This window comes from Canis lupus, chromosome 24 (genome assembly GCF_011100685.1).
Source record: "Canis lupus familiaris isolate Mischka breed German Shepherd chromosome 24, alternate assembly UU_Cfam_GSD_1.0, whole genome shotgun sequence".
NCBI lineage: Eukaryota > Metazoa > Chordata > Mammalia > Carnivora > Canidae > Canis > Canis lupus.
This window is the reverse complement of record NC_049245.1, coordinates 46,182,157-46,209,064: the sequence shown is the minus strand read 5'-3', so window position 1 is coordinate 46,209,064 and position 26,908 is coordinate 46,182,157. Positions and strand designations below refer to the sequence as shown.

The window sequence follows — 26,908 nt, the reverse complement described above, 5'->3', positions numbered from 1 at the left end:
GTGGCTCCCCCTGCCCCAGGGGCCTCCTGACCCGTCCCACGCCCGGCTAACTCCTCATCCTCCAAGGCCTGGTTGAGTTCCTGCCAGTTACCCACTTCTGTACAGCACCCCCCCACCCCCAGCCTGGATCTGAGGGCCTCTGGATGATGCCACTTGTTTATTTCGTTCATGAACTTTCGATTTGGGAAGCACCCAGAGAGGACAGCTCATCCCTGCTGCACACGGCATCGGCGGAGGTGGCGTGACCCAGGCAAGGGGACTCACTTCTAAGACGGCTGATCTCGTCACGGGCGAGCTGCACTGGGTGCTGCCTCCTGCCCCTGGGTCTCCGCAGGGTGACTTGGGCCCCCTCCCAGCATGGCGGCCAGCTTCCAAGAGGGGGTGGAAACGGCCTCGCTTTCTGTGGCCTGGCCTCGAGAGTCACAAAGCATCCCTTCCCCGGTTGTCACCAATCCACCCAGATTCAGAGGGAGGAAACACAGACCCTCCTACTCGCTGGTAAGAGCCTCCAAGTCACCTTATGAGAGGAGCATGTGGAGATATCATCGCAGCCAGTTTTGGAAAGTACCATCTGCCGCACTCCTCCACGAAGCCTCACCCTCCTCCACAGCCAGATGACTGCGCCTTCTCGGGGCTCCCGGGAGACCCGGCGCTCGTCTCTGTAGGACACCCACCACACACCGACGAGATCCTCCTCATAGGTCAGCTTCTCCCCCCTGGCCGGCTCCTGCCCCCACCTGCAAGCTGCTGCCTGGCAGGACAGACAGGTAAGCAACACAGTCCTCATCAGGGAGTGACTACATGAAAAAAAATGACATCTTCTTGGTCTTTTGTTCTAATTGCCCGATTTCGAGCAGGTTGTTCAACAGCTTTGATTTGTCAAGGGCGATGACAATGTCCAAATCACAGGTTTGGTGAAGCATCAGTGCCACGACCTATGGAAAGGCAGGTGGAACAGAGCATGGATTCATTGGGTGTGGTCTGAACTGAAGGAGATGGTACGGGGGGCAGTGGAGGAAGAGGTTCAAAGTGCTAGATGAACATGAAAGAGACACCCTCCCCACCCCGTGGGACCTCCTGGGAAAGATAACTGGCCATGTAGCTTGGCCAGAAGGAAGAACGAATGGAAGCTCTTCAGACAAGAATCACTTAGAAAGAGCAGAAGCTACTTTATTTGAGATCTGAATATGCTTCCCATAATTAGTTCTCCATGTAGCTCAATAAACTCTCCTATAAGCCTATAATTCATTATAAATAAATATTACCATGGAGATGCAATGATTATAATAATTTTAGACTGTTTACTCTATATGAACGCTTTGTAACCATATGCACTCACCATTGTGTGATAGAGCCCTAAGCCTTCCAGTGAGCTAGGCTTCTAGTGTTTGTATTCCGATTATTATGCTCATAAGCAAAATCATGCGGACTGAGTTGTAGAGCAATGTGGGATCTTGGGGACATCTGTGTCAACGGTCTAGATCACAGATGCTCAGGATCGGTGAGGACAAACTTACCTTCATGACGACACCAAAGGTCATCTGCCTGTCTCGCATTTTTTTTTTTTTTTTGAGTGTATGGTGAAGTTTTCTGGGGGACTCGTCAGCTCAGATGACATCGTCACCCTGACGGTTAAGGGCATGTGTGCTTGCATTTTCTCATGTTTTACTTTTCTCAGTTTTAACATCTAATATGGTAAATACTGATCGACACAAGCAGAAGCTCTTTGGAGTTCTTGCCAATTTTAAGAGTGAAAAAGACTCGGACTATAAGGTTTGCAAATGTGACCTAAAGTGTCCAGATATCATGTGCTCTCTCCCTAGAGGTGCAGGAGCAGACCAGGGGCTCGCTGGCTCTAGGATGCTGTGTGGAGAGCTAGAGATACAGGGATAGAGAGAGATATAGATGAGGATGAGAACCGTGGAGACAGAGGCAGTGAGAGAGAGACAGAGATGAGGCAGAGAGATCTGGGAGCTGTTACGGGGTCTGCCCTAGTTAACCCTTCCCATGCAATAAACCATTCTGACACTTACTTAATGGTTTAAAACAACTGTCTCAGATGATTGAAAAGTGGGGCTGAAATCCCGAATAGCCATTTCCCCAAAGAAATGCCAAGAGACACATGAACACATGGTTAACATTGCTCATCATCAGGGAGATACAAATCAAAACCACAGCAATACCACTGCACACCTGTAAGAATGGCTAACATCAACAAAATAAGAAACAAGTGCTGGCAGAGAAGAAGGAACCCTCATGCACTGCTCGTGGGAATACACCCTGGAGCAGCTGCTCAGGAAAACAGTGTGGAGGGGCCTCAAAAAATTAAAAATAGAATTACTGGGTGATGGGCAATGAGGAGGGCACTTGATGGGAGGAACCCTGGGTGTTATACTATATGTTGGCAAATTGAATTTAAGTTAAAAAATGTAAAATGAATAAAATAAATAAAAAATACTCTGACTATAAAAATAAATAGAATTACCATGTGATCCAGTAGTTCCACTACTAGGTATTTACTCAAAGAAAATGAAAGCACTAATTCAAAAAGATAAATGCACCTTGATATTTATGGCATAATTATCAACAATAACCAAATTACAGAAAGACCTCAGGTATCCATCGAGTGATTTATGGATAAAGAGGATGTGGTATATATATATATATATATATATATATATCCCTGTATCTCTAGCTCTCATATATATGAGAATTTAATATATGAATATTATATATTTATTTGAATTTAATATATGAATATTATACATATACACATATATATTTGGTATATATATGTGGTAAATATATGAGAATTTAATATATGAATATTATATATATACACATATATATTTGAATATTATATTATATTGGAATATTACTCAGCAATAAAAAGAACGAAGTCTTGCCATTTACAACACGGATGGATCTAGAGGGTATAATGCTAAGTGAAATAAATCAAAGACAAATACCATATGATTTCACACACGTGTAGTTATAAGAAACAAAACAAATGAACAAATAAAAAAGACAAACAACACAAAACAAAAATCCCAGACTCTTCTATACAGAGAACAAATTGGTGGTTGCCAGAGGGGGAGGAGGGAAAGGGTTGGGTGAAAATTTTTTTTTTTTCTTAAAGAAAAATCCCCGATTGGCTCAGAGGCTTAAAACCATTTAGCCGGTTCTGGATTCTGAGGCTTAGTGGTTGGGCTGCTCAGCTGGGCGGCTTGGGTGGTGTCAGCTGGGCTGTCCTCCCGCAGGGGTCCAGGGGGACACACCTGGGCTCCCTCCTCCAGCAGGCCAGCAAGCTTGCTCCCGGGGCCAGGGCAGGGTTCCAGGAGAGCAGAGGCCCTAGGGCTTGTAAGCCTTCGGAGCAGACCTTCGGTTGGCCCCCGCCAGCCACCAGTCCCGTCCACTGTCGCTGGCCAAGGATGTAGGTCCCACCTGGCACGGCGGGGCTGCAAAGTCACCAGGCAAAGAGCATCCTTGCCGCACCGAGTGGGGCCATCTTTGCGAACTGTCCGCCACTAGGCTTCACTGCGAGCCACTGTCACACGGGCCCCTCTGCTGTTCACGCCGACCTCAACCCCGACCTCCCAAGAGGCGCCGTCCGGCGATCCCCCTCACCGTGGGTGTTTTCTGTGCGGGGCACTTGCTTGAGGCAAACATCAGATTTCATCCTCAGAGCGTGAACTCTGTACTTCTCGTTAAAGTGGTGCTACTTGTTAAGAAGCAGCTGTTTGGAATTATTTCCTATTTTTCTCGGAATCAAGGACAATTCAGGTTCCTTGGATTGCTCTCTGAAACGCGCTTTGTGTTGAGAGAATTTGAGCATTCCCCAGCGATGCGCTCTCGGACGTTCCCCATTCACACAGTTGGCGGCAGGGCCCGCAGAGCCACAGCGGCGTCAAGTTTGACTGGCTTTCGCCACTTTCAGATAATTGTCAATACACGAGTGCACCTGTAAAAGTGGTTAGGGAAACGTAAAACCTGGGAGAAGGAGATGGTTCTTTTCTCCGTTCAAAAGGATGTCCAGGGCAGCCCCGGTGGCGCAGCGGTTTAGCGCTGCCTGCAGCCCGGGGCGTGATCCTGGAGACCCTGGATCGAGTCCCACGTCAGGCTCTCTGCATGGAGCCTGCTTCTCCCTCTGCCTGTGTCTCTGCCCTCTCTCTCTCTCTGCATTTCTATGAATAAATAAATAAAAAATCTTTAAAAAAAAGTAACAAACAAAAAACAAAAACAAAAGTAATGTCCATCGAGCAGATGGCATTTGTCCTAAAGTGATGATGTGACCCAAAGTGCCCTGGTGATTCTGTAGAAGGAGAATATAGAATCTTGAGGAAAGAAAAGAAAAGAATTTAATTGTCATTATTTCTGTGTATTCTTTTTCGAAATCGGAATGTTTGAGATGAAAATAAATGTTAGCATCTGTAAAGGCAGCATATTGTTAGCTCTCATCAGACCACTTTCTCCAATTCCCGGATTTCTGAGCATCTAAACCTCAGAGCCGTTCTGTGCCTTCATTCAGCTCCGATAAGCACCCAAAGTGCCAGTGGCAGCAACCTGGATGCTAATTGCTGGAGTATCGTTACGAGAGTCCATAAAAATATCCTGGAAATGAACCACTTTTCAAACTCTCCACAGGATGTTAGTGCACAGAAATTATGAGCCCATTCAAAAGGAGCATCATACCTGTGCCTTCCAGAAGGCTCTCCTGGACTCGTGAGTTATGCCGAGGTTAAGACTGATTAGCTGCATCAAGCTGTAAGTGAAATGAAATATGCCTTTGCATCTTCAGGAACCATCCGTTTGACTTACCACTTGTCCGATCCATGGCAGTGGGTGAATTTATCACACCAGCATGAAACCCAGCACTAGCTTGTTTCCCACCGCCTGACTTGTAATCAACAACCCACTCTTGGAGATTTTGGGCTGCCTCACCTGGTTATGCCAATAAATCTGAGTGAATGGCTGCTTGATTTGTTATTGATTTCCCCACGGACGAATCTGAGGCTGCATTTTCAGCGATAGGTCTTCAGGCTGGGGATGCGGTGCAAAGGAACCACTTTGCCAATATTGGAGACCCGCGGGGTCACTCTCTGTGACAGCGGCTCACTATCAGGGCTGACCAATCGTTGTTGGTGCGACTGACTGCCGCGGAGGGAAGGACGGCGGGGACAGGGTGGGCAAGGGCGAGGTCATGCTTGACCATGACGTTAGGGCTCTCTGGAAAGACGGCATCCATAAAGCATTTTCTGTATTATGATTGTTCATTGATTTCGCTCAAAATTATCCCATTGCATACCAAAGACCCGTGAGTGAAAAATTCTAACATGTGAGCATTCCGTACCACGTGGACTGAGTGCTGGGAAAAACTGGAAGAGCCTCAGGGTGTTGAAAGGGTCGATTCAGCTTTTCTGGGATTCTGACCCTGAGAACTGCTCTGGTTGGACTTCTTAGACTGTTGTCAGGGAATATTAGTCTTTGGGTCCTGTTTGGAAATGGGTTGTGTTGTAAAATTGGAGGAGAACGAAACAGGTCTGCCCGCTGTAACAGAGACTCGCCCTCCCGCTAGCAGGTGCATGGGTGCAGCATCACCAGGCAAAGTGCATCTCTCCCTTTACAGGGGAAAACCAACCTGCAGATTCTCGCGGGCTTTGGTCTGCAAGCCCTTCCACGCCCAGTCATTGGTGGTTATTAGACTTGCACCTGCTTCCAACACATTTTTTTTCTGTCTCCTATATTTTTATTAAACAGATTCTCATGCCATTTCCTAGTGTCTACTTATAAAAGCAAATGTTCGTTGGGAGAACTTTGAAAATGTGAACTAAAGATTGAAGGATTGCTTTTTACACAATCCTTTGAGCAGGGAGATTTTGGAATTTTGTGCCTCGTTTCTGAGGTAGCCTTCGACTCCGTGTTCACAGGATCCACACAATGTGCTTCAGATTTCTGAGGTTCCTGAGCACGTATGTGCTCCTCGTTGGTACCCACGTCTGGGGTCCTGCTTCTTCTGTCCAGACGTCCTCCTGGAAGACCCCCTTTATGGGTGATCTCCCCCAGTGCACTGTCAGAGCCCGCTAGGTCTTAAAAGGAAGCATTCAGACATCTGGAGTTTGCCTATCTGCTATTTAATACCCAGGAGATATTCTGGGAACATATATTTTAAAAATGCATTCATCAGGCATCAGGGTTTCCGACATGAACTCCTGAGTTCTGGCAATGTGGAAGAAATACAATTTGGAAGCTCAGTTGCCCCCTTGGCACATGCTTACAAAGGGGGCCTGTAAACCTCAGAGCTACTGAGCTTTTATCAGCCAGTACGGGCTTCTAGAGCAACTGCTCTACAAATCTCTCTCTGCAAAGCAGCCTTGCCTGAAAGAAATTGCAGGAAGGAAGAGCCCTTGTAAACCCTAATTCACCTGGTGGCAATTTCCCTGATTTCCCTGTGTTATTAAAGAGTTCTCCAGCACATGCCCTTTGGAAGGAGCAAAGAGGTAGAGAAGCAGAAACATGCCTTTGCATATTAAAGGAACCCGAGGGAGCGAGGTCATTTTTGCAAATCACTTATTAGATGTTCCGTTTGTAAATAGTGAAGCTGGTCCAGTCTTTGGTTGTTCGAGGAGGCTGAAAACCCCCACACTTTTGAGATAAAACCTTGGAGTTTTATTTACTTATCTACTAGATAGTTTCTGCCAGCCGCAGAAAATATCACTCCCTATCCCTTGGGGTAGGATCCTCACAGTTCCCTTTGCCAGTCTTCTTTCTTTCACAGAAATAGCCAAGCTCTGTCAAAAATGTGTTGAAAGTCAATATTAAAGGTGCTTTTAACATTTAAAGGAAAACTTTTAGTATCTGCTCCTCCTTTCACACGGACACAGTGGCAGAAAGAGCATGGTTTTGGGATGAAAACATATCTCGTGTTTAAAGCCAATGACTCTGTATCATCAGCAGGTGCTTCGAGAGCCCTGTGAGCAACTGGAGACTTGATTTTCTCCTTGGTTGGTTCTCTCATTGGAGAGGGCTGTAATTACGGTAGGGTTGTAATTACGGTAGGTTACAGATGACAATGAGACCTGTCCTCCCAGCCAGTGACACAGATAGAAAGGGACGGGCTTTTCTGGAGTAGAAGATGCCCAAGCGACATAGCAGCCAAGTATATCTGTGGTGCATGTTGTCTGAGTTCGATTTGAACAGGCCAACGGTAGGAAGATTTTTTTTGGTGGACGGGGGGAGGTTTGGGGACATATGAACAAGATCAGTTGTGATTTAGATGAGATGAAGGAAGGATGCTTATTTTGTTAAGGCTAATAATGGCGTTGTGATAAGCAAACGCCTGTGTCTTTAAGGGATGTGCACAGAAGGATTGAAGTACAGACAAAATGTCATGCTGCCTGTAATTCATTTTTAAGATGCTTGAACAGAAAGCAGTTGAGCAAATATGGCTAAATAGTAATAATCGTTAAATCGAAGTGGTCTGCGGAGATTTATCATGCTATCCTCTCTTCTGTGGTGTTTGCTAAAATTTTCACCGTGAATGTTTACCAGGGTTCTGTCCCAAAGCCCCTAGTGTGGGCCTGGAACACTGCAGGTGCTCTGGGCACGGTGGCCACCCACTCTCCCGCCAGTCGGTAGTTGTTTTCTCTCTCTCTTCTCCTTTCCTCAGGAAGGAGCATGAACAGGGTAGGCACTGTTTGCATCCTCCAGGACTTAGCTCTTGAGTGGAAGGCAGGTGTTTGAGTCGTAGTTCACAACAAGGAATGAGGAACGATGTCCCAGGACTAAATTCCCTGCGGTTTTCCAAAAAGCAAAGCGTACGTGGGTCTTATCACCCAAGATTTAGATTCGAAGTCAATCCAGGTTTTACTGAGTGCTCAGTGCACGCCAGGATGGAGGACAGAGTGACCCCCAAATCCCTGCTGTGGCCTGACTGCCCATCTTGGACGGGTCACTTTGCAGGTCCCAGCCCAGTCTCAGATCCTGGGACTTGCCGGCCAGAGGGTGAGCCCAAAGCCACTGAAGCCGGGAAGCACCTGGAGGGTGGGGTGAGTTTGCTGAGACCCCCTGTGAGGGACCTGCTGGGCAGGCTGCGGAGATGGAGACGTGTGGTCCAGGCCGAAACAAGCCACTGCCAGCAGATACCGAGCTCCGATTCACGTCTGTGTTTCTAGGCAGGGCATTAACGCCAGGTAGTGGGTCCCGGAGGCTGTGAGCTCTGCTTCTTCCTATGAGTAACCCAAACATCTTCATAACACACATGGATTAAGGTTCTAAAGATAAAGAAACTCAGAATCAGAAAGATGAGACTATTACAGGTAAGCAGGGCCTCTGGGAACCCTCCTTATTTGCCAAAGGATGACAAGTCCCAGGCCCAGACAGGTGAGCCACCTTTCTCGTGGCTCCCGAGAAGCTCAGAGCCTTGGGGCAAGGGAGCAGGAAATCAGTGCGGGCATGACAGTAGAGGGGCAGGTGCAGTGGGGTGGGGCTAGAATGTGGGGCTGGAAGAGCCTACAGAGGAGGTCACATGAGGTGTGGGGGGTCCTCCGGTGTGTGGTCCTCCCGGCTGGGGGGCAGGGCAGGGCCGGGCTGGGGCAGCGGCATTGTGGCAGAGGCTCAGGCCCTCACTGGGTGCGGGGGGATCCGGGACCCAGGGTGGCTGGAAGGCCATGAGCAGGTGGGATTGAAGTCTACCTGAGGGCAGGAGGTGGGTGGGGCCAGACCCAGCAAGGTGCCACGGGAAGCCTCTGGAAACTGGTAAGGAAGGAAATGTGGGTGTGCACATGTGTGAGAGTGTGCATATGTGTTCATGTGCGAGTGTGCATGTGTGTGAATATATGTATTTGTGTACATGTGCATATGTGTGCATGTGTGAATGTGTGTGTGCATGTGCGAGAGTGTGTGCATGTGTGTGAGTATGTGCATTCGTGTGCGTGTGTGAGTGTGTGCGTGTGTGTGCATGTTTGTGAGTATGTGCATTCGTGTGCGTGTGTGAGTATTGCATTTGTGTGCATGTGCATACGTGTGTGCACGTGTGAGAACACATGTGTGTGCTTGTGCGAGAGTGTGCCCATGTGCCAGTGTGTGTGTGTCGACACCTAGTGCCCCTGGGGCCCCTCTCAGCTTAAAATTCTATGGTTTCTGTTTCTGTGAGTGCATTTGTCTGGTCCCTGGGCTCGGGGTCCGCGGGAGGCGCCTCATTGTTGATGCATCTGCATGTGCATGTGCATGAATATGCAGAAATTAATTATTACGTTTACCGAATGCTAGTTACGTGCCAGGTCAATGCTTCACGTGGCTTTTCTCATTTGAACCCCCAAAAGTATCCCTAAAATTATCACACACACACCCCAGTTTACAAAAGGGGAAACTGAGATTCACACACAGAAGGAAGCCCCTTCCAGGCTGTGCACAGTGAGTGGTGGAGCGGGGGGCCAGGCTGGTGGCAGTCCCCCCATCTCCTTACCGTGACTCCCGATTCGGGCCTTAAATCTTCAGGCATTAAAATATTTAAGTCCGCTGGACTCGGATCTGTGCTTCTTTTCCCTCCTGGAGGACTTTTCGGAGGGGCTTTGTCGTCACGTGGAGGGCAGCTCTCGGGTCAGCAGGGACACGAGGAGATCTGTCGCCTGTACCTGCTGCTCGACTCTGGGGGGAGGTGCCGTCTGCGCCCCACGCGACGGGGAGGCCTCAGGTCAAGGGGGTCACCCGGCCGCCGGTGTAGGTGGGACGAAGGCCCCGACTGTGCTGTGTGAAGTTGCAGTTTCATTGCACATATCCCTTGGGAAAGGCCAGTTTCCTCCTTCAGATCCTCCCTGAGGGGCCGGAAACCACAGCTTAGAGAGAGAAGCGGGGAGAGACCCTCAGAATCCCCAGCTGCTAAATCGCAGGTGACCTTGGGCCGCACCTGCCACGTCTCTTGACCAGGCCTCACCCCGGGGGGGGGGGGGGGCGTCGCCCCAGTGGGTCCGCGGGAAGGAGAAGGAAGAGCAAGACCCCCATGACTGCTCAGGATTGAGGAAGTGAGACTTCCTAGAAACAGAATTTTCTTTATGTATAAAAGAAGGTGAACACTGATATTTTAACACTTGGAGTCTCTGGCTGGAGCTGAAGACGGGAAGAGCCGGAGGGATTTCCAAGTCTCTCAGATCTCGAGCTTATAATAGCATTTTTATGATGAAAAATTTCAAACACACAGAAGAGTAAATAGTATCACGAACTACCACCCAGAGGTCCCCAAACGATCCTCTGCCGTCCCACGCTCGCTTCGCCTCCCCCTGCGGTAGAGGAGGTGTGCCACGGACACCACCACACGTCCTCCTTAAGGGCTTCCAAATCCAGGACACTTTTTTTTTTTTTTTTAAGATTTTATTTATTTATTCATGAGAGACACACAGAGAGAGGCAGAGACACAAGCAGTGGGAGAGGCAGGCTCCCTGCAGGGAGCCCGACGTGGGACTGGATCCCAGGACCCCGGGGTCACACCCTGGGCCAAAGGCAGGCGCTGAACCGCCGAACCCCCCAGGGATCCCTCCAGGACACTTTCTAAAGTAAGCGTAATTCCCTAGGGCAGCGCGGCTCTCCGGGGGACGGCGGGGGACGGTGGGGGACGGCGGGGCGATGGACAGAAGCGCTGCCCCCGAGGCCCCACGCTGACCCCACCACGTGGGAATTTGCGGCCTGAGTCCTGGGATTGCATTTAACACGCCTCCCCGGGAATCTGGTGCACCCTGTGGGTCAAGAACCCGGGAGCCCTTGCTCTGGGTCCCCGTGGGAGGGGCCCACAGCTCCAGGCCCCGTCCCTACAGCCGCAGAGGCCTGTGGCTCTAAGCTGCTTGTGAGCCTGAGGGATGGAGTTATGAGGTCCCGGGGGACCGTGTCCCGAGCATTTCCCTGACCTGGGGCTGCTCTCCCGGGAGGGAGGACCGCAGCTGGGCGGTGCCGTTGAAGCCGCGGGGCTGACTCCAGGAGGAGCCGCGGGGGGCTGGGGGTCCCCGGGGGGCCGGGGGTCCCGGGGGGCCGGGGGAGGTGGTCTTGCCCTGGCGTCTCTCCCAGGAGCAGCCGAGCCCCCACGTGGACGCTCACAGTGAAGGGGACAGGCTGTGGGTGCAAGAGCACCTGGCAGCAGCCACGGGGAGCACCCTGGGGCTCACTCGTCACCACCAACGAGGGAAGAGCCTGGAGTGAGGCGAGCGCTAGTCAGTGCCAGACGCGGAGCTCGGGTCCTACACACTTTGTGTCATTTAATCCCCCCAACACCCTGTGGGGTAGCACGTTACAGTCCCGATTTCCAGAGGAAGAAGCCGGCGGTGAGGAAGCTCCGGTGACCGGCTCAGGGCACCCGGCCCGGGGCGGGGAGGGGGCGCCGGTGTCCCATCTGTAACCATTAGTGTGGGACGCCCGCCAGCGGGGTGTGGGGGGTGGGGGGGGTTTGAGCCTAAGATTATTTTTCTTTTCTAAAAATTGTACATCATGTGCGTGTCAGAGCCGCCGACTTCAGAAAGCGTGGCGTTAGCTTCTGCAGCACAAGGTAAAAAATTTAAATCAGATTAGGAAGCACGGTTGCTATGGTACCGGGAAAGTACACTTTCATGCAAAGCAATTTAATAGATGTGAAAATGTGTACCTTCTCACAGGAACACTATATTTTAGAGATAAAATCCTCCAGCAGGCAGTGGGCTGATAGACAGGCCTCTCCCGTCGGAGGCCCGGGCGTCGCCTGCCCTCCCTGCCTGCCTCCTGCCAGGGGGGCCCGGGGTCAATGGGATCACCTTCCCGACGGGAGCCAAGCCACCCTGCCAGGCTGCGTTATGTGCTTAGACTGGTGTCGCTCCAGCTCTCTGGGGCCCAAGGAACAGGCCGTGCAACCACGGAGGCCAGGCCGCCTGGGGACTGGCACCCAGGCTGTGACGGGGACTTCCCCACGTGCCCAGAGTCGGCTACGCTCCCGCCGTCTGTGAAAACCCAACTGGGACACGTAACCCGAGTCTCAGTTTCCTCATCCGTAAAGGGAGTCCAAAGATTCATCTTCCTTCCCCCTACTTTTGTGCTGTGACTGACATATAACAGGGTGAGTGTTTCAGGTGTACGCGTGGTGGTGGGGACGTGCATGGATTTCAGGATGGTGCCGTAATGCGTTTCGTGATGGCGTGTATCCATATGGCAGGGACCCCACAAGGTGTGGAAAGGGAGTAGCTACAGGAGGATGTATACACATGTGAGACTCCTTCATTTTGTAAAATACTGAACTAAAGAAAAGGTTAGACTATAATAGCTCAAGAATGTACACCTTAATCTTAGGACACTAGGAACACCTGGGTGGCTCAGTGGTCGAGCATCTGCCTTCGGCTCAGGTCAGGCCCCCGGGGTCCTGGGATCGAGTCCCACATCAGGCTCCCTGCATGGAGCCTCCTTCTCCCTCTGCCTGGGTCTCTGCCTCTCTCTGTGTCTCTCGTGAATAAATAAAATCTTTTAAAAAAATCCTATATTAATAAAAGAATAATAGAAAAAAATCTATCACCTCATACATAGTTATATCTTTTATTTTTAAAGATTTATTTATTTTAGAGAGAGACATACAGACAGAGACAGAGAGAGAGAGAGAATTGTAAGCAGACTCCCTGCTGAGTGCCGAGCCAGACGGGCTCGATCTCACGACCCTGAGATCATGACCTGAGCCTGAGCCGAAACCAAGATGCTTAACTGACTGCACTACCCGGGCGCCCCACAGGTAACATCTTTTCCTCTTGAGATGAGAAGTTTTAGGACCTAATCTCTAAGCAACTTTCAAATACACAAGCCTGCCCTGTAAACTTCAGTCACTGTCCGGTGCATTAATCTACTTTTAAGAGGGTTGAAAGAAAAAAAAAAAAAAAAAAGAGGGTTGAAAGACAGTCCACTCCAGCCTGGGATCCTGATGGGAAGGGGTCACTGAAGCTCAGAGGTCACCGTTTCAGCGCCCTGAGCTTGGCGTCTGAGGACTGCAGGTGGCCACACCTCCTGTCTGCCGCCAGGACCTTCCCGCTTTGCCCCATCTCTCCGGCTCTGTGGTTAATCCACAGCACGCGGGACACCAGCAGCCCATCCACCAGCTGTGTCCTCTGCCCAGAACCTCCCTCCCCAGATGCCCACGTGCCTATCTCCCTCTCCTCCAGAATTTTGCTCAACTACCATCTTGGAAAGAGGCCTCCTCGCCCAGCCCCTGCCCACCCTGGACCCTCCGTGTACCTGTCCCTGCTCTTCATCTATGCCATGCATCACCTTGCTTCCTGGGGACGTTGCTGACTATGCCTATGGCTTCCTGTCTGTCTGTCTGAACAGAAGATGTGAGACTCAGAGGTCTTTGCTTTGACCACTGATGGATCTTAAGTACCTAGAACAAAGAGGTGCTTCAGAAGTGTTAGAACGGATGAAGTTAGCATTTTTTTTTTATTGGTGTTCAATTTACTAACATACAGAATAACACCCAGTGCCCGTCACCCATTCACTCCCACCCCCCGCCCTCCTCCCCTTCTACCACCCCTAGTTCGTTTCCCAGAGTTAGCAGTCTTTACGTTCTGTCTCCCTTTCTGATATTTCCCACACATTTCTTCTCCCTTCCCTTATTTTCCCTTTCACTATTATTTATATTCCCCAAATGAATGAGAACATATAATGTTTGTCCTTCTCCGACTGACTTACTTCACTCAGCATAATACCCTCCAGTTCCATCCACGTTAAAGCAAATGGTGGGTATTTGTCATTTCTAATAGCTGAGTAATATTCCATCGTATACATAAACCACATCTTCTTTATCCATTCATCTTTCGTTGGACACCGAGGCTCCTTCCACAGTTTGGCTATAGTGGCCATTGCTGCTAGAAACATCGGGGTGCAGGTGTCCCGGCGTTTCATTGCATTTGTATCTTTGGGGTAAATCCCCAACAGTGCAATTGCTGGGTCGTAGGGCAGGTCTATTTTTAACTGTTTGAGGAACCTCCACACAGTTTTCCAGAGTGGCTGCACCAGTTCACATTCCCACCAACAGTGTAGGAGGGTTCCCTTTTCTCCGCATCCTCTCCAACATTTGTTGTTTCCTGCCTTGTTAATTTTCCCCATTCTCACTGGTGTGAGGTGGTATCTCATTGTAGTTTTGATTTGTATTTCCCTGATGGCAAGTGATGCAGAGCATTTTCTCATATGCATGTTGGCCATGTCTATGTCTTCCTCTGTGAGATTTCTGTTCATGTCTTTTGCCCATTTCATGATTGGATTGTTTGTTTCTTTGGTGTTGAGTTTAATAAGTTCTTTATAGATCTTGGAAACTAGCCCTTTATCTGATATGTCATTTGCAAATATCTTCTCCCATTCTGTAGGTTGTCTTTGAGTTTTGTTGACTGTATCCTTTGCTGTGCAAAAGCTTCTTATCTTGATGAAGTCCCAATAGTTCATTTTTGCTTTTGTTTCTTTTGCCTTTGTGGATGTATCTTGCAAGAAGTTACTATGGCCGAGTTCAAAAAGGGTGTTGCCTGTGTTCTTCTCTAGGATTTTGATGGAATCTTGTCTCACATTTAGATCTTTCATCCATTTTGAGTTTATCTTTGTGTATGGTGAAAGAGAGTGGTCTAGTTTCATTCTTCTGCATGTGGATGTCCAATTTTCCCAGCACCATTTATTGAAGAGACTGTCTTTCTTCCAATGGATAGTCTTTCCTCCTTTATCGAATATTAGTTGCCCATAAAGTTCAGGGTCCACTTCTGGATTCTCTATTCTGTTCCACTGATCTATGTGTCTGTTTTTGTGCCAGTACCACACTGTCTTGATGACCACAGCTTTGTAGTACAACCTGAAATCTGGCATTGTGATGCCCCCAGATATGGTTTTCTTTTTTAAAATTCCCCTGGCTATTCGGGGTCTTTTCTGATTCCACACAAATCTTAAAATAATTTGTTCTAACTCTCTGAAGAAAGTCCATGGTATTTTGATAGGGATTGCATTAAACGTGTATATTGCCCTGGGTAACATTGATATTTTCACAATATTAATTCTGCCAATCCATGAGCATGGAATATTTTTCCATCTCTTTGTGTCTTCCTCAATTTCTTTCAGAAGTGTTCTATAGTTTTGAGGGTATAGATCCTTTACATCTTTGGTGAGGCTTATTCCTAGGTATCTTATGCTTTTGGGTGCAATTGTAAATGGGATTGACTCCTTAATTTCTCTTTCTTCAGTCTCATTGTTAGTGTATAGAAATGCCACTGACTTCTGGGCATTGATTTTGTATCCTGCCACGCTACCGAATTGCTGTATGAGTTCTAGCAATCTTGGGGTGGAGACTTTTGGGTTTTCTATGTAGAGTATCATGTCATCGGCGAAGAGGGAGAGTTTGACTTCTTCTTTGCCAATTTGAATGCCTTTAATGTCTTTTTGTTGTCTGATTGCTGAGGCTAGGACTTCCAGTACTATGTTGAACAGCAGTGGTGAGAGTGGACATCCCTGTCTTGTTCCTGATCTTAGGGGAAAGGCTCCCAGTGCTTCCCCATTGAGAATGATATTTGCTGTGGGCTTTTCATAGATGGCTTTTAAGATGTCGAGGAATGTTCCCTCTATCCCTACACTCTGAAGAGTTTTGATCAGGAATGGATGCTGTATTTTGTCAAATGCTTTCTCTGCATCCAATGAGAGGATCATATGGTTCTTGGTTTTTCTCTTGCTGATATGATGAATCACATTGATTGTTTTACGGGTGTTGAACCAGCCTTGTGTCCCAGGGATAAATCCTACTTGGTCATGGTGAATAATTTTCTTAATGTACTGTTGGATCCTATTGGCCAGTATCTTGTTGAGAATTTTTGCATCCATGTTCATCAGGGATATTGGTCTGTAATTCTCCTTTTTGGCGGGGTCTTTGTCTGGCTTTGGAATTAAGGTGATGCTGGCTTCATAGAACGAATTTGGAAGTACTCCATCTCTTTCTATCTTTCCAAACAGCTTTAGGAGAATAGGTATGATTTCTTCTTTAAACGTTTGATAAAATTCTCCTGGGAAGCCATCTGGCCCTGGACTCTTGTGTCTTGGGAGGTTTTTGATGACTGCTTCAATTTCTTCCCTGGTTATTGGCCTGTTCAGGTTTTCTATTTCTTCCTGTTCCAATTTTGGTAGTTTGTGGCTTTCCAGGAATGCGTCCATTTCTTCTAGATTGCCTAATTTATTGGTGTATAGCTGTTCATAATATGTTTTTAAAATCGTTTGTATTTCCTTGGTGTTGGTAGTGATCTCTCCTTTCTCTTTTTTTTTTTTTTTTTAAATTTTTATTTATTTATGATAGTCACACAGAGAGAGAAAGAGAGAGAGGCAGAGACATAGGCAGAGGGAGAAGCAGGCTCCATGCACCGGGAGCCCGATGTGGGATTCGATCCGGGGTCTCCAGGATCGCGCCCTGGGCCAAAGGCAGGCGCTAAACCGCTGCGCCACCCAGGGATCCCGATCTCTCCTTTCTCATTCATGATTTTATTAATTTGAGTCTTCTCTCTCTTCTTTTTAATAAGGCTGGCTAATGGTTTATCTATCTTATTAATTCTTTCAAAGAACCAACTCCTGGTTCTGTTGATCTGTTCCACAGTTCTTCTGGTCTCGATTTCGTTGAGTTCTGCTCGAATCTTTATTAACTCCCTTCTTCTCTTGGGTGTAGGATCTATTTGCTGTTTTTTCTCTAGCTCCTTTATGTGTAAGGTTAGCTTTTGTATTTGAGTTCTTTCCAGTTTTTGAATGGATGCTTGTATTGCGATGTATTTCCCCCTTAGGACTGCTTTTGCTGCATCCCAAAGATTTTGAACGGTTGTATCTTCATTCTCATTAGTTTCCATGAATCTTTTTAATTCTTCCTTAATTTCCTGGTTGACCCTTTTATCTTTTAGCAGGATGGTCCTTAACCTCCATGTGTTTGAGGTCCTTCCAAACTTCTTGTTGTGATTTAGTTCTAATTTCAAGGCATTATGGTCCGAGAATATGCAGGGGACAATCCCAATCTTTTGGTATCGGTTCAGACCCGATTTGTGACCCAATATGTGGTCTATTCTGGAGAAAGTTCCATGTGCGCTTGAGAAGAATGTGTATTCAGTTGAGTTTGGATGTAAAGTTCTGTAGATATCTGTGAAATCCATCTGGTCCAGTGTATCATTTAAAGCTCTCGTTTCTTTGGAGATGTTGTGCTTAGAAGACCTATCGAGTATAGAAAGAGCTAGATTGAAGTCACCAAGTATAAGTGTATTATTATCTAAGTATTTCTTCACTTTGGTTAATAATTGATTTATATATTTGGCAGCTCCCACATTCGGAGCATATATATTGAGGATTGTTAAGTCCTCTTGTTGAATAGATCCTTTAAGTATGATATAGTGTCCCTCTTCATCTCTCACTACAGTCTTTGGGGTAAATTTTAGTTTATCTGATATAAGGATGGCTACCCCTGCTTTCTTTTGAGGACCATTCGAATGGTAAATGGTTCTCCAACCTTTTATTTTCAGGCTGTAGGTGTCCTTCTGTCTAAAATGAGTCTCTTGTAGACAGCAAATAGATGGGTCCTGCTTTTTTATCCAGTCTGAAACCCTGCGCCTTTTGATGGGGTCATTAAGCCCGTTCACATTCAGAGTTACTATTGAGAGATATGAGTTTAGTGTCATCATGATATCTATTCAGTCTTTGTTTTTGTGGACTGTTCCACTGAACTTCTTCTTAAAGTGGAATTTTAAGAGGCCCCCTTAAAATTTCTTGCAGAGCTGGTTTGGAGGTCACATATTCTTTTAGTTGCTGCCTGTCTTGGAAGCTCTTTATCTCTCCTTCCATTTTGAATGAGAGCCTTGCTGGATAAAGTATTCTTGGTTGCATGTTCTTCTCATTTAGGACCCTGAATATATCCTGCCAGCCCTTTCTGGCCTGCCAGGTCTCTGTGGAGAGGTCTGCTGTTACCCTAATACTCCTCCCCATAAAAGTCAGGGATTTCTTGTCTCTTGCTGCTTTAAGGATCTTCTCCTTATCTTTGGAATTTGCAAGCTTCACAATTAAATGTCGAGGTGTTGAACGGTTTTTATTGATTTTAGGGGGGGATCTCTCTATTTACTGGATCTGAATGCCTGTTTCCCTTTCCAGATTAGGAAAGTTTTCAGCTAGAATTTGTTCAAATACATATTCTGGCCCTCTGTCCCTTTCGGCGCCCTCGGGAACCCCAATTAAACGTAGGTTTTTCTTCCTCAGGCTGTCGTTTATTTCCCTTAATCTATCTTCATGGTCTTTTAATTGTTTGTCTCTTTTTTCCTCAGTTTCCCTCTTTGCTATCAACTTGTCTTCTAGGTCACTCACTCGTTCTTCCACCTCGTTAACCCTCGTCGTTAGGACTTCTAGTTTGGATTGCATCTCATTCAATTGATTTTTAATTTCTGCCTGATTAGCTCTAAATTCTGCAGTCATGAAGTCTCTTGAGTCCTTTATACTTTTTTCTAGAGCCACCAGTAGCTGTATAATAGTGCTTCTGAATTGGCTTTCTGACATTGAATTGTAATCCAGATTTTGTAACTCTGTGGGAGAGAGGACTGTTTCTGATTCTTTCTTTTGAGGTGAGGTTTTCCTTCTAGTCATTTTGCTCAGTGCAGAGTGGCCAAAAGCAAGTTGTATTGGGAAAAAGAGAAAAAGAGAGGAGAGAAAGAAGGAAAGAAAAGAGAAAGAGGAAAAAAAAGGGAAGAAAAAAAAAAGAAGAAGAAAAAGAGAAAGAAAAAGAAAGAAAAAAAGGGGGTGGGGAAGGAAACAAATCAAAAAGCAAAAGCAAAAAAAAAAAAAAAAAAGAACCACCGGGGAGTATCTTCTGATTCTGTGTACTTTAAGTCCCTTGGCTTCTCCTGGAAGTTGTCCGTCTAGCTGGTGTTCTGGGGGAGGGGCCTGTTGTGCTGATTTTCAGGTGTTAGCAGTTGGGGGAGCTGCTGTGCCCCTGCCTGGTGCAGGGCTCAGTGGGGGCTGTTTACCCCGTGAGGCCGCAGGAGGAACAGCCCCAGTGGCGGGGCAGCTCTGGAGCCCTGGATTCAGCTCCGGCAGGAACTCCGTCTGCAGGGCCTGGAGGCTCCGGGGCGGGGCCGCTGATCTGCTCAGCTGGGGCAGGAGCATCCTTGCTGTCCTGGGCCCTCCCGGCCTCTGCCTGTCCCGGGGGAGGCGGGATCCTGGGCTGTGTCCCGGCGCCCTGTGCTCCGGGGCCTGCGCTGTTGGATTCGCGCTCCCGGGCCGCGCAGCCCCCTCCGCGGAGCCGCCGCCCGAGCCCCTCCGAGCTGCTCCTGGAACCGCGCAGCCCCCTCCGCACGGAGCCTCCTCCTCTGCCCGAGCCCCTCCGAGCTGCTCCCGGGGCCGCGCAGCCCCCTCCGCGGAGCCGCCGCCCGAGCCCCTTCAGCTGCTCCGGGTCCCGCCGGGTCCCGCCGTGCGCTGCAGCCCTTAGGGAGCTCGGCGCATCTCCCGGGGCGCAGGTGCCTGTTAGTGTCCCCGGGAGCCCGAGGGCATCCCCGCCCTCCTGGGTCCTGCTCCACCTCCCTGCGAGCCCCTTTCCCCCCGGGAAGGTCGGTGCAGCTCCTGCTCCTCCGGGACGGGGCTCTCCTGTCCTGGGGACACTCGCCCCGGCCTCAGCCCGGCTCCTCGCGGGCCCCTCCCCTTGGAGGCCTTTGTTTCTTTATTTCTTTTTCCCCCGTCTTCCTACCTTGATAGATGCGTGAACTCTTCTCACTGTTGCATTCCAGCTGGTCTCTCTTTAAATCTCACGCCGAATTCATAGATTTTCAGGATAATTTGAAGGTTTTCTAGGTAGTTTGGTGGAGACAGGTGATTTGGAGACCCTGCTCTTCCGCCATCTTGCTCCTCCCCCCCGAAGTTAGCATTTTTCATACACTGTCCTCTCCCATTGCCCACATGTGATTCTTGCTGGAAATTGTGGTATGTGGGGAAACAATCCCGTTGGACACACGCTCATCCTCGCAGTGAGGCCCTCCGTGCCTGCCCCAGCCCGCCTGCCCGAGCTCCTGCCTGGGGCTTCCTACTGTCCTGTGCATCATGTATTCAACCTACTCACTGGGTTTCTTGTGGGCGCCTCCTCTGAAACCATGAGTCCCAACAGGACAGGACTTCCTATTAGGTTTGTTGACTTCTGTAATTCTGGTGCCTTGAACAGGGCCTAACACATGGTAGGGGCACAGGAAAGGTTTTGCTGAAGGCATGAGTGTCTGTGTGACGGGATGGGTCAGCCCTGGACCTGGTTCTCTGGGCAGCCTGACCACTGTGATCCAGGAAGGCTGAAGCTGGAGCTGGACTCCCGTACCTTAGAGAAGGTATTACTTCTCCCTTAAAGCTCCAGAAGCCACATGAAGCTGCAAAGGTCACGTTTAAGGCTCTCACTGTGACCCCCGCTTCACACTCACTCATCCCCATGTACATTGGTGGGGGATACCTAATGATTCTCGCTTTTGGAATTATTCTGCACGTGCCATTGCAAGACCACAGACAAGAATGATTTGGGGAATTTGCAGGGATGATCTAGGCCAAAGGGAGAGAATTAAAGGAGCAAAAACTATGTGTAGTGCCTAGGTCGCTAGACCATGTCTCCAGAAGGAGGCCCCCCCTCTAGCCACGGATTTGGTCAGCCCCTCCTTTACTCCTGCTGCAGGGTCTTTGAATAAGTGTTCCCTCAGGGACTGTTCCTTCTTCTTTTCACCTGCTCAAGCCTTCTGATTCTTCAAATCTCAAATCAAATGCCATTTCCTCCAAAAAGCCTTCCCTAACCTCCTTGACTAGGTCAAGTCCCCATATCATGTCCTTAAGGCTCCATGTCCCTCTCCCTGGTATCTCTAGTCATAGTCATTGTGTCTTTTGCTTGTTGCACTCATGTTTTTCTTCCCCGTCTAAGTTGTCTGCTGTGTGAGGGAAGAATTTGAGTCTGATGTTTCTTCACATTTTATCTCCATCTTTTTGCAGAATTGAACACATAACAGGCAACTCTGACTATTTTTGGATGGATGAGTGGATGGGTGGATGGTTGGATGGATGGTTGGATGGTTGGATGGATGGATGGATGGATGGATGGGAAGGTTGGATGGATAGATGGTGGATTGATGGTTGGATGGATGGTTGGATGGAAGATCAGATGGATAGATGGATGGTTGGTTGGATGGTTGGATGGATGGATGGATGGATGGATGGATGGATGGATGGATAGATGGCTAGTTGGCTGGCTGGTTGGAAGGATGGTTGGATGGATGGATGGATGGATGGATGGATGGATGGATGGATGAACGAATGGGTGGATAGATGGATGGAATTATGGAGGAAAAGCTGAATGTAAGGTGAGGACTATATTAGTCATGGTTCTCCAGAGAAACAGAGCCAATAGGATCAATTGACCTTCTATCTATCTATCTATCTATCTATCTATCTATCTATCTATCATCTAAGAGATTTATGGCAAGGAATTGGTTCACATGATTGTGGAAGCTGGGGAGTCCTGTAGGCTGCAAGCGGGAGCTCCCCTCTCCACCTCCTGTCCCGCCCGGGCCCTCTGCGGAAGGGATGGGGCCCACTCACACTGATAGGGCCATCTCCTCTCCTGAGTCCCCCAGTTCCAATTCTAATCTCTCTGGGAGCCATCCTCACCGACACCCAGTACAATGTTCAATCTGGGCACCACGTAGCCAGTCAGATACCGAATGAGATCAACTGTCCAAGTGATGGATTGCAAAGTGCTCTGCCCGTCCGTGAGGTCCTGAGCGTGAATGATATCAGATGTGTTTACGCTGACCTGAGCGCTGACTGCCAGCATGGAGCATGTGTTAACTGTGGGCACACGTACCCCAGGAGGTGGTGGATGGGACTCTGTCGTTTCTGCTCAGTCCTTGCCCCCCATGTGCCTTGCCCTCTAATCAGGCCACAGACGCCCCTCTGACTACAAGCTTCGGGGGCTTATGAGGGAGTCCAGCTTCGTTGGGTTCCCCCCAAGGAGGGAGGCAACACCTGTTCTGGCTGGCGGACAGATACGGAAGGGAACTGCAATGCGCTTTTCCCCAAGCTCTCTGTCCCTGCAGGAAGCGTCACGATCTGCTGAAGAAGACCTAACTAATGCGGGGCCGCTTTCCCTCTGTAAGTCGGGGGTAGCTAATTCTACTTCCGTCAGTGGGAGCCTGTGTGAGGGCGAGACTCGGTGAACTGGGTCACACCGGGTCGGCCGGCACCTGAGGTCCAGATGGCCCACCTCCCACGGGAAAGCGGCCCGTCCACAGCTTCCACAGCCCAGGACCCCGGCTCTGGGCCCAACGGCTTCCCTTACAGGCTGGATTCCATCAGGGCACCTGCCCCCGAGTCTCCCCCCTCACAAAATAAACACACCTCTGAAGGGGTCAGCCCTGAGTATGCTCTGCACAAGGGACGGGATGATAATAAACAATAAGAGGGAACGTCCTTTGAGCGCCCGCTCTGTGCCAAACAACTGATATGTGTTACCCTTTTAATTTTTATCACAGCAATTCAGAGGGATGGTTTCTACTGCTTTTTCCATTTTATAGATAAGGAAATGGAGTTTCAGAGGGATGCTGCTCCTAGCCCAAGGTCACCCATCTCAGACATGTGATTGTGACATCCCTAGGGCTCCCAGATGGATACTATCAATCATGATGGGTTTTCAGGAGAGTAAAGAACTACCACCTAATGGGAGCTGCGGGCAGCCCTGAGCAGGCCTGTGATCGCGGGCGGAACATGGAGGAGAAAAGCAGAAGGCGTGTGGGGGATGCAGCCCCGCTTCTCTGGGGCAGGGTGTGAGGTGGGAGGCGATGGTGTTTGGCCGGGTCAGTCCTGCCTCTGCTGTGCCCCTGCCAGGGCGCTGGCACCTTCTCTCTCAGCTCCTGTCTCTGTGACATCGGGCGTCAGTTTGTGTGGTGACGGGAAGGGGCCGTCTGCTTGCGCCGGTCACCATGCCCAGCACTTGCAAAATGTGGGAAATACAGAGTATACATTTAGGGGATGGGGGACAGCTGGGTGGGGAGCAAGGGGGCGGGGGACTGGGCATTGCGTGAGCAGTGAGGACTCTAAGGGTCAGTGGGGCGTCGTCCCAGGACTCTGGGCCGGGGTTGCGACGTGTGCAGGGTTTGGAAGAACAGCCTTGAATCCAGGATTCAAGATCAGGGTAACTGGAGGTGGAGTGGAGGCGTTGGTGGTGGTTTCTGGCAAGGCTCCAAATCTTTCCAGCCCGTTTCACCCCACCCCACCCTCCTTACTCACCCAAACCCCAGTTCCCCCCATCTGCTTCCCAGCTCACCCTCCCTTCCTCCCTCAGGCCTGCCAGCCACCAACACTGTCATCCATCCAGCCTCGGCCCACACAGGCACCAGTGGGACACGCGCGCTCCCCCGGCACCGTGCAGAGCCCACGGGGGCCCGGGTGGTGTCGGCCGTCCACGATGCACCCCCAGCAACACGCCAGCTCCTGTGGGAAGTGGGGAAAGCTGTGCCGAGGGAGCAGATGTTGGCAGAGGAGGTGCCCGCCCCCGTGCAGGGGCTCGGCTGTGTGACGGGGTGACCTTGAGCCTATAGCCCCTGATCCCAAGTGTCCGACGCAAACCCAAGCTCCCCACTGGGTTTCGACATCTTCTTTCTGAAAGGGATCCTGATATTGGCATTGACTTCAGAGCTGACCCAGGAATAACACAGCTCCGGCACAAAGAACGTTCCCGGAAGCATCCGTCAGCAGGAGGACAGACGGGACAAGTGGTGGTTCCCTCGGAGCCGAGTTCCTGGTTCCGCTTTGAGTGTTCTGCAATTAATCTCAGCGTGAAATGACAGTTTCTGATTGAATACGCATGTATTGTGCAGTGACGTTTGGTCTGTCCAATGTGGTACTTATTTTATACGGGTGCTTTCAATCAAGACGAGAAAATAGTCTAAGTGAAAAACTTATAGAATAAATGGCTCTCTGGTAAAGCTAACATTTCCTGTTTGGCAGGAGTGAGACTACCAGCCTGTGGGTGTTTGGAGTGTTTGCAGGATTCCAGTTGATAGAAAGGTCCATAGGCTTCTGTGTTTGCAGACCTCGGGGGTAGGAGCCCGAGGGGTGAGGCCTGTGGGCCGCGGGTCAGGACGCTGGGCCGTGAGCTGTGTGACTTTGGGCAGACTCTTCATCCTCCATGGCCTTGGGGTCTCCATCTGTACCACGGACGTGATAATGTGCTGGAGGATGACTGTGCAGATGAAGTCAGGGCTTAGAACCGCGCGTGGCACGCCAGCTTTTTTTCCTGTTGTTGCTGAAAAATAAGAAGAGGCTTCTGGTTTACCTGGGACTGAAAACACATTGTTGTGAGTCTAAGAATTCAGAGTTTAGACTCAAGGAAAGCTTCTCGACTCAATGTTCCCATTTATCGGCTCTTCCCTTCTACTGTCCGGGGGTCAGCTCCATCAAGTGGATTTGGAATGTTAAATTTTAAGATCTAAGTATATTGGCTTTTTAAGAAGTGTTAATTTTGACACCAGATAGAGGTTGAGATTCAGTTACTTAGAATTAAAACAAACAAACAAACAAACAAACAAAAAAGAAAGCCAGGCGTTCTTCGGCAGAAGACAAAACAGCAGGGGAAACGGCTGCAAACAGAAACAGGGTTCTTTTCCAGGAGTCGCTCGGAACACAAGCTGGGTGTTAGCAGAGGGAGGAAATCATGCAAAGAGACAAGTGACAGCAGACAAAGGGGCTCCTGCTGGAGAAACCGAGGATGAACCTGGAGCCCAAGGAACCACAGGCAGAGCCAGGTGAGAGGGTGGCGAGGGATGAGTGCGGCCGGGGTTCCCCGAGACACACGTCCCAGAGAGAGGCAGGAACCCGTCCATGATGAGCACACCAGGACCGTGAGCTCTCACTCAGAGGGTAAAGCCGAGCCCAGGGTGGACGCCCACCTCCCCTGACCCGCTGGGCAGCTCGCTTCCGTTACGGCTGTGGGTTTAGTGGAACTCCATGGAAGGTTCCAAAGGCTGAAGATGGAGGTGTGGACACAGTCCCCTGCCGTCCATACCTCCCCTCCCTGGAGTGGCTGGTCATCGTGATGGGCTCTGGCTCTGGGTGCTTGCCGTGGGGACAGGTGCTGGGCGCTGAGGTGTGCTCATCCCCTGTTCTGTGCACGAGGAACCTCAACTAAGGGCCCTGCTATCACCCCACCTGACAGATAAGGCCGCTGGGGTGCAGAGGGTGTAGAGGACTTGCTTGAGCTGAGACCTGCTTGAAAGTGGCTGAGCCAGGCCTCAGACCGAGAATGTCGGCTCAGAACTGTGCACACCGTGGGGACTCCTAGCAGGGAGACCCTGGCCCTGTGCACACCACAGGGACATCTAGCAGGGAGACCCTGGCCCCATGCACGCTAAGGGGACATCTAGCAGGGAGACCCCAGCCCTGTGCACACCACGGGGACATCTAGCAGGGAGACCCCAGCCCTGTGCACACCACGGGGACATCTAGTAGGAAGACCCAGCCCCGTGCACACCACGGGGACTGCTAGCAGGGAGACCCGGCCCCGTGCACACTGCGGGGACTGCTAGCAGGGAGACCCCGGCCTCGTGCACACCATGGGGACTCCTAGCAGGGAGACCCTGGCCCCGTGCACACCACAGGGACTCTTAGTAGGAAGACCTGGCCCCTTGTTTTTGTGACCCATTTGGCGACCCCAGTCTTTGGTTTCTGTTCCAGAGCAACAGGAACCTGTCTACACGTAGCCGTGCTTACAGACTTACAACAAGCCCCACGGGAAACAACCCAAACAGCTCCCAGGGCTGAATGTGCGGACAAAATGTCTCGCATCCCTGCAAGGGAAGATGATTCTTTCGTAAACAGGAATGAAGTTCCGATGCCCGGATGAGCTCGAACCAGTTATGGAAGGTGAGGGAGGCCACGCCAGGACCACGTGTGGCACGAGTCCGTCGTTTGGGATGTGCAGCGACAGCCCGTCTACAGAGACACGAAGCACAGTGGCGGCGGCCTGGAGGGGGCCCGGGGATCTTCTGGGGCCTGGGGACGCCTGACACTGATGTATGGTGATGCCCCCACCCCCGGTGGGGTCACTGGGGATCATGGAGACATAGGCCTGAACCGGGGGTGATGACAGGTGACATGGGGCTCCATCCCACTGGGTGAGGCCCTATTAGCGGCCCTGCAGGATCTCACTCCTCATTCCAAGCTGAGGTGTGGCGGCTACTGGCAGTTCACTGACGTTCCTGAGAAGGTTCCAGAAAATGAATAAAACATAGCGTTCTTCTCGTGTGGTGTTGTCTCTTGACATTTCCTGGGAGGCAGTGCGCCAGGCCCCACGCGACAAGGCAGGCTGACAGGCCGCCCCCGCCCGCCCCGCGCCCGCCCGTCCTCACCCCGACCGGCTCCGCGTCTCCAGCTGCAGGGAGTCGGCCCCACAGGGGACGCGCAGGCGTCTGAGGTCGTGTTTTCTAGGTTGAACCTCAGCCTGTTTCAGAAGCGACGGAGGCAGGTCCCTGGTTTTCTAGCAGAGGTGGCTAAAGCCCACCCGATTGTCGCCGGCTGGGCAGGCGGCCACCTGAAAGGCCGGGGGCACCGTCCAGTCACGCTTGGCCGGCGTGAGTCAGCAGCTGCCCCTGACCCCTGCCCCTGCCCCCCTGGCCTGGGGGAGATGGGGCCCCTCGGCCTCGCCTGCAGGGTGGGGGCGGAGGCTGATGCTCTGTGGGCTTGGCCCTGTCCCTCGTCGCAAGTGTCCAGACCGTGGGCAGCCACGTCCCCTCTTCTCTGAGGCAGACGGCTGGCAGGTCCCTACGGGGACACCATGTGACTCAAAGCTGCAGGACAGCCCAGCCGGAGACCAGACAGGGCCCTTCCAGTGCTGCTTGGGTCGGAACCGCAGGCATGTGTAGGCGCCTACGAC

At 50.3% G+C, this 26,908-nt stretch overlaps 1 long non-coding RNA gene across 1 annotated transcript; it reads left to right on the top strand.

Moving 5' to 3' along the window:
- Window positions 1-632: 632 nt before the first annotated feature.
- Window positions 633-26,261, top strand: LOC102154319. The gene is made up of 3 exons (XR_005377434.1): window positions 633-767; window positions 24,647-24,782; window positions 25,711-26,261. It is a non-coding gene; the product is annotated as an uncharacterized LOC102154319 (long non-coding RNA).
- Window positions 26,262-26,908: the final 647 nt, after the last annotated feature.